General features: G+C 52.0%; 1 long non-coding RNA gene across 1 annotated transcript; it reads right to left on the reverse strand.

Moving 5' to 3' along the window:
• Positions 1-3,232: 3,232 nt before the first annotated feature.
• Positions 3,233-4,049, reverse strand: LOC114808846. The gene is made up of 2 exons (XR_003756611.2): positions 3,812-4,049; positions 3,233-3,534 (listed from the first exon to the last, which is right to left on the reverse strand). It is a non-coding gene; the product is annotated as an uncharacterized LOC114808846 (long non-coding RNA).
• Between the last annotated feature and the right edge of the window lie 2,945 nt (positions 4,050-6,994).

The raw sequence follows: 6,994 nt of genomic DNA on the forward strand, positions 1-6,994 counted from the left end.
CCCAACAACGGGCTCACAGTCTAGAAGGGGGAGACAGACAACAAAACAAATAGATAGTCAAAGTCCAATTTTTTAAATGGTATCTGTTAAGCGCTTACTATGTGTGAGGTACTGTACTAAGCGCTGGGGTGCATCTGAGCAAATCAGGTTGTCCCACGTAGGGCTCACTGTCTTAATCCCCATTTTGCAGATGAGGCACAGAGATGTGAAGCGACCAGTCCCTGGTCACACAGCAGGCAAAGGGCAGAGGTGGAATTAGAACCCGGGTCCTTCTGACTCCCAGGCCTAGGCTTGATCCTCTAGGCCACGCTGTTACGCTGTTTCCAATGAAAGTCGAATTTTTTTTCTACTTGCAAAGCCTTTGCTAAGGTGCTGAGCGAGGCAACTGGTTTCGACGCACGGATCACCTCTCTGCCTCTCGGGTTAGAAAAAATATATATCTATATTTTGGGGTGCAGAGAGGGACAACAAGAGGCCTTTGGGCACCCAGGCCTCTCCCCTCCCACCTTCCCCGACCGGCGATAAGGGCGGGATGGGATCCGGGGACAGGAGATCGATAACTTTTGAAATTCCAGGAAAAAGAGCTGGCTTTTGTCAGGCCTGGGAAAAAAAGATTTATGAGCCGGGGGGCTCGGGGTCCCCGGCCTCGGCCTCCCCCCCATTGCCTACCCCACTAATCTTTGATTTCCATCTAATTATTATTTTTTTTTTCCCCTGCCACTCCTTACCCGGTCTCCAAAGCAAAACAAAGGGACAGGACGTTGAGGCGGGGGAGGGAACCCTTGGAAGGTGGGAAATGAGGAATTCCCCCTAGGATCCCCCCCAAATCAGCCCCCTCCCCAGCTGGGCCGTTGGGGGACAAGGGTTCATGGTCTGGAAATCCGTGCTAAAGGCAGAGAAAAAGAGAGGGAACAAAAATCCAAATAAAGAGTTGTATGGGGGGTGAGTGGGAGAAGTGGAGGTACCCCAAAAGTCCGTTATGCACCCATTCCCAGTCCTTTGGGTACTGGACCGATCGGGGCATCGAGGGAGGGAGGGGAAGACTCTGGACCCCCCCCCAAAAAAGAAAAAAGCATTAACAACCCAAACCCGCGTGGCCGAGAGAATCGGTTCTCCTTGTTTAGGCCTCCAGAGATTTAGGAGGAAAAGGGGGTGCCGGTTCGACCTTGCATATGAGGGGTCCCTGAAATCCAGCCTAGGGGATAAGGGTGGGCAGGCAACCCTCTTCGACCCCCGAATGCAAAATTGGGGGGTGCCAAATGCGAGACCCAGTCGAGACCCCCGCCAAAGAAAACCTTGATTTTTTTCCCCCCATTAAAAATAACCCATCCTCCCCAACGAAAAAAAAGAACAAAAAACGTTTAAACTGCCTTCCTTGAGTCAACTAAAAATAGGGATAATTAGAGGGTGGGGAGTTGAGGAAAGCAAAAATCGGTAGCTCCTTTATTTTTTTTCAAGGACGCGATGAAGATGTTTACGTGTTGTTTAGTTTTATTTTGAGTGGCTGAAGTTGAGCCGCAGAGGCCTCTGCGTTAGGATGGGAGAATCGGGTGGGGAGGAAATGTCCGAAGATTTAAAAGAAGAAGAAAAAAAACACTAAAAAAAGGAGAAAAACACAACCACAAAATTTAGTTAGACTTCGACTCCCTAGATTCAACCCGAGCGGGGATGAAATGGGGAAAGAAAAAGAATTTCGGAGGGATTTTCTTCTAACACCAAGTTTGCCTGTAGGAAGGGAGAGCGTGTAGTCCTCGGGAGAAAACGAAATCATCGCCATTTATACACGAAACGACTGACATTCACTCATTCGATCGGATTTATTGACCGCTTACTGTGTGCAGAGCACTGTGCCAAGCGCTTGGAAAGTACAATTGGGCCACAAATAGAGACGATCCCTGCCCAACAACGGGCTCACGGTCTAGAAGGGGGGGATGTTGTTTGGATTGGGGATTAACTTTCTTTTTTTTTCCCACCCAAATTTGGATGAAAATATCTGGGTGTAGACCGCATTGAGACCGATAAATTCCCATCTCCCTATTAAAATAAAACCCCACAACCCCCAGACTTTCTTCCATTTGCTACAACGCCTCTCCCCCCCCTCCACCCTCTTTGTTCTGATTAAATTATGGAGGGAAAGAGAGGTAGAACTTTTTATTCCCCTTCCGATCATCCACGGTTCCTCGCTTTCCTTATTTTGTGTCCCCCTCCGCTATTATTATCATTATTAATAATAATAATCGTAGTTATTGAGCGCTTACTGTGCGCAAAGGACTGTTCTAAGCGCTTGGGAGAGATCAATGTAACATCAAACCCATTCCCTTGCCCACAACGAACTCAAAAATCCTTTAGGGGGTAAGGATCGGTTCTACCGATTCTTTTTTTTTAACCCCCCTCCCCAAACGTTTAGTCCAGTGTTGTGCAGAGAATAAGAGCTCAATAAATACTACTGATGATTGTTTGATTCCTCCTTTCAGAGGAGAAAATTCTAAATCATTCTCCCTTGCCGAGCCGGAATGGTGAGCCCCGAACCTCCAAACCCAGACAAGGGGTCAGTGAGGGGTTTTTTTTACTTCTTCCAGACCCACAAAATATTCTCAAACAACAACAAAAAAATGAAGTGGGGGGCAATGAAACCTCCCCGCAACCGGTCTCGGCCCTCGACAGGGAATCAAGTGGGGAAATATCCGTTTGCAGCAGACGGGGAGAGATTCCAGCGCTTAATACAGTGCCTGGAATTGCTATGCGTTTATCAAATGCTATTACTAATAATAATTCCGCATACACAGGCCTGTTCTCACTCCTCTTAAAAACACAAAAAACAACCAAAACTCTCAACAACAACAACAAAAAAATGAACTCCACCCCTTTCTACACACTTTCAATCTCGTTTGGAGAGAGATTTTTTTTTGAGATTTCTCCTACAGAAGATTGTTTGTTTGTTACACCGTTATAGGAGGTGTGTGACGGCCTCGGATCTGGTCCACCGTTTAGCACAGTGGTGGGCCCATATTAAGCATAGAATGAATGTTATTTATCATCATCCTAGAGGGGTGTAAACGGGGGCAAAGCAAGTGGGGTGCAAATCCGGGCGTCCGAGGCCCGGCCGTTTTTAAGCCTTCAAACGAGGGTGCATTTGCGAAGTCTTTTAAAAAAAATTCGTTAATTCGGGGAAACACATCCTTCGCTAATCTGGAAACGCCCCCAACCCTGGGGAAAAAAATGGAAAAAGGTCAAAACCATAAGATTTTTAATGGTCACCGGGAAGGGAAATATTTAAAAATAGCGGATTGGATTTATTTTTTCAAAAGTCCGGAACAGACGAAAACGGAGTCGTCGCGAAACCCGGGTGGGAGAGAATAATTTCAGGAGGGGGAAGGACGCCCCAAAAAGCCAATTCCAGGGTGGCGATCCCCCCACGATCCCCCTAAAATCGGACGGGTGGGATCCCAAAGCGCAAGGAAAAACACGCTTCCAACGACCAGTCCTTTTCGCACCAGGCGGGATCTTTATTTTTCTTTTCTGTCCCTTGCGGAGCTGGGGGAAAAACAAAGGGGGGGATAAGGAAAGGACACATACCTGCCAAAAGCGCTGCGCCGGAGTGGGGGAAGATGAATCGGGGACCCCCCCAAATCTCCACCCCATTAGGGGCCTTTTTGCTTTCCAAATCTCTCTCTTGGTGTGAGTTAGGTGGGTGGGAAATTGGGGCAGGGGACCGCCTTCGGAAGGAAAAAAGCCCACCCATCCCCATAGATCCCTCCGGGAGGGGGTGTTGGGAAGGGGCTGGGGGTCCCGTGCGCATCATTCGGCGAACCGTTGCGCTCTGCGACGCTTCTCCGCTGGCAGATGCGCTCCCGGGCTTCTTTCTGGTGGTTGATCGTTTGCAAAAGGGGGGGTCCGGTGGGAAGAGGGTTGGTGACCCTTGACCTTGACCACGTGGTGAATCCGGGGGCCCCCTCCCCCGGGGAAGACCCCAACCAGACTCCAGGGGCGTCCTCCTCCAGCTCCTTCAGCTCTCCTTGGGCCTTGGGGATGGCCTTCCTCCGGCTTCTTCCTCCCCCACTCCAGGGTCGCCCCCAACTGCAAGAAACCCCCCCACCCACCCAACCCCCCAACCTTTCCTGCCCAAAGGATGGGGGCAGGGAGGAGGGGGAGAAAGAGGAGGAGCAAGGATGGGGAGGGAGAAGGGCAGGGAAAAAAGAGAGAAGGGCAGGAAAAAAGGGAAAAGAAGGGGAGGAGGACCTGGAAAAACTGCAGCCGCCTTCAATCCAGCCGGGATGAGCCCAGGATAAGGGGTGGAGGAGGAGAAGGAAAGATGGGGAGGAGGAGGAAGGATGGGAAAGAGGAAAAGGAGGGAAAAGGAAGGAGAAGTGGAGGAGCTGGGAAACTGAAGTGGCCGCAAATCCATCTGGGATGAGCCCGGGATAAGGGGAGGGGGAGAAGGAAGGATGGGAAGGAGGAGGGAGAAGGGCAGGGAGAAAAGGGAGAAGAAGTGAAGGAGGAGGTGGGGAAACTGCAGCCGCCTCAAATCCAGCCGGATGAGCCCGGGAGAAGAGGGGGGGAGGAGGAGGAAGGATGGAGAGGGAGAAGGAAGAGAAAAGGAGAAGGGATGGGAGAGAAAGGAGGAGGGAAGGAAGAGAAGGGAAAGAAAGAAGGGGAGGAAGAGAAAGGGATGGGAGAGAAGGGAGAGAAAGGAGATGGGAAGGAAGGGAAGGGAAAGAAAGGAGGAGGGAAGGGAGAGAAAGGAGAAGGAATGGGAGAGAAGGGAGAGAAAGGAGATGGGAAGGAAGAGAAGGGAAAGAAAGGAGATGGGGAGGAAGGGAAAGGAGAGGGGAAGGGAGAGAAGGGAAAGAAAGGAGATGGGAAGGAAGGGAAAGGAGAAGGGAAAGAAGGGAAAGAAAGGAGATGGGAAGGGAGAGAAAGGAGAAGAGAAGAAGGGAAAGGAGAAGGGAAGGGAGAGAAGAGAGAAGGGAAGGAAAGGAAGGGAGAAGGGAGGAAGAGAAGGGAGAGAAAGGAGAAGGGAAGGGAGAAGAAGTGGAGGAGGAGCTGGGAAAACTGCAGCCGCCTCGGGTCCAGCTGGGAAGCGCCCGGGGGAGGAAAAGGGGGAGGGGGAGGAGGAGGAGGAGGAGGGAAAAGGGAAGGAAAAGAAGGGAGAAGAAGTGGAGAAGCAGATGGGGAAACGGCAGCGGCCTCGAAGCCAGCCGGGATGAGCCCGGGAGAAGGCGGGAGGGGGAGGAAAAGGATGGATGGATGGATGGATGGATGGATGGATGGATGGATGGATGGATGGATGGGGAGGGAGGGAGAAGGAGGGAAGAGAAGGGAGAAGAAATGGAGGAGCAGCTGGAGAAATTGCAGCCGCCGAGGATCCAGGCGGGAAGCGCCCGGGGTAGGGGGGAGGAGGAGGAGGAGGAGGAAGAAGACGGGGGCGGGGGGTTGCTGGGCAGAATTCCCCTTGCCCTCTCTCCTTCCTGCCTCTGATTTTAGTCAATGGAAACCCCTTGGCCACACCCACTTTTAAGGAGGAACAGGGATGGGGGGTGGAGAAGGGGACCCCCCCCCCCCACCTTTCTCCCCGCCCCCATTCCACGGTCGACGCATTTGTAATTTGAAGAAGAAACGGGAAGGGAGGAAGGGAAGGGAAGTATTCGAAATCCTGGGTCGCTTTTCGCGCTCAAGGTCTAAAACTCCTCCCGCGCCACCTTAAATCCGCCCCCTTAAATCTCTCCCGCCCCCCCACCCTACAACCTCTTCGTCTCTTCCCAGGCGCGCCCCGCGCCTGAGCCAATCAGCGAGCGGCGCCCCCTCCCTCAGCCAATGGGCGGGCGGCGCCCCGCTCCCTCAGCCAATCGGCGGGCGGCTCCGCCGCTTCCCTCGGTGACTCCCTCTTTGTTTGGGCGGCGAAAGACCCGCCAATGGGAGGGCGGGAGGCCCGGCCCCGGGGGCGGCCTCAGCCAATGAGCGTGGAGATTCAGCCTGGGGGGCCGCTTTCTCCACCAATGGGCGGGCTCGCCCTTGTCTTTACCCGGAGGGAGCCCTTAATGCCCACCCCAGCCATGTGCTCTGCCCTGCTCCTAATAATAAGGGGACATTTGGTAAGCCCTTATTATGTTCCAGCACTGTTCTAAGCGCTGGGGAAGACCCATGTTTACCCCTTCAACAGTATTTATTGAGCGCTTAATAATAATAATGTTGGTATTTGTTAAGCGCTTACTATGTGCAAAGCACTGTTCTAAGCGCTGGGGGGATACAAGGTGATCAGGTTGTCCCTCATGGGGCTCACAGTCTTCATCCCCATTTTCCAGATGAGGTCACTGAGGCCCAGAGAAGTGAAGTGACTTGCCCAAAGTCACCCAGCTGACAAGTGGTGGAGCCGGGATTCGAACCCATGACCTCGGACTCCAAAGCCCAGGCTCTTTCCACTGAGCCACGCTGCTTACTGTGTGCAAAGCACTGGACGGAGCGTTCAGTTCACCAGACCCCACTTTTTTGGGGTGTGGCATTTCATTCAATCTTGGCTGTGGGCCGGGATTAATAATAATAATAATAATAAGGTTGGTATTTGTTAAGCGCTTACTATGTGCAGAGCACTGTTCTAAGCGCTGGGGGAGATACAGGGTCATCAGATTGCCCCACGTGTGGCTCGCAGTCTTCATCCCCATTTTACAGATGAGGGAACTGAGGCACAGGGAAGTGAAGTGACGCCCACAGTCACACAGCTGACAAGTGGCAGAGCCAGGATTCGAACCCATGACCTCGGACTCCCAAGCCCAGGCTCTTTCCACTGAGCCACGACCTGGAATTGTCTCTCTATTTATTCAATCTAGGCTCTGGTAGAGCCCGTTGTGGGCAGGGAGTCTCTTTATTGCTCTGTTGTTCTTTACAAGTGCTTAGCCCAGCGCTCTGCGCACAGTAAGTGCTCAAATAAATACGATTGAATGAATGAATTCAATCCTATTTATTGAGCGCTGACTGCGTAACAAATAAATTACAGATA

The sequence above is a fragment of the Ornithorhynchus anatinus genome, unplaced genomic scaffold (assembly GCF_004115215.2).
Source record: "Ornithorhynchus anatinus isolate Pmale09 unplaced genomic scaffold, mOrnAna1.pri.v4 scaffold_264_arrow_ctg1, whole genome shotgun sequence".
Taxonomy (NCBI): domain Eukaryota; kingdom Metazoa; phylum Chordata; class Mammalia; order Monotremata; family Ornithorhynchidae; genus Ornithorhynchus; species Ornithorhynchus anatinus.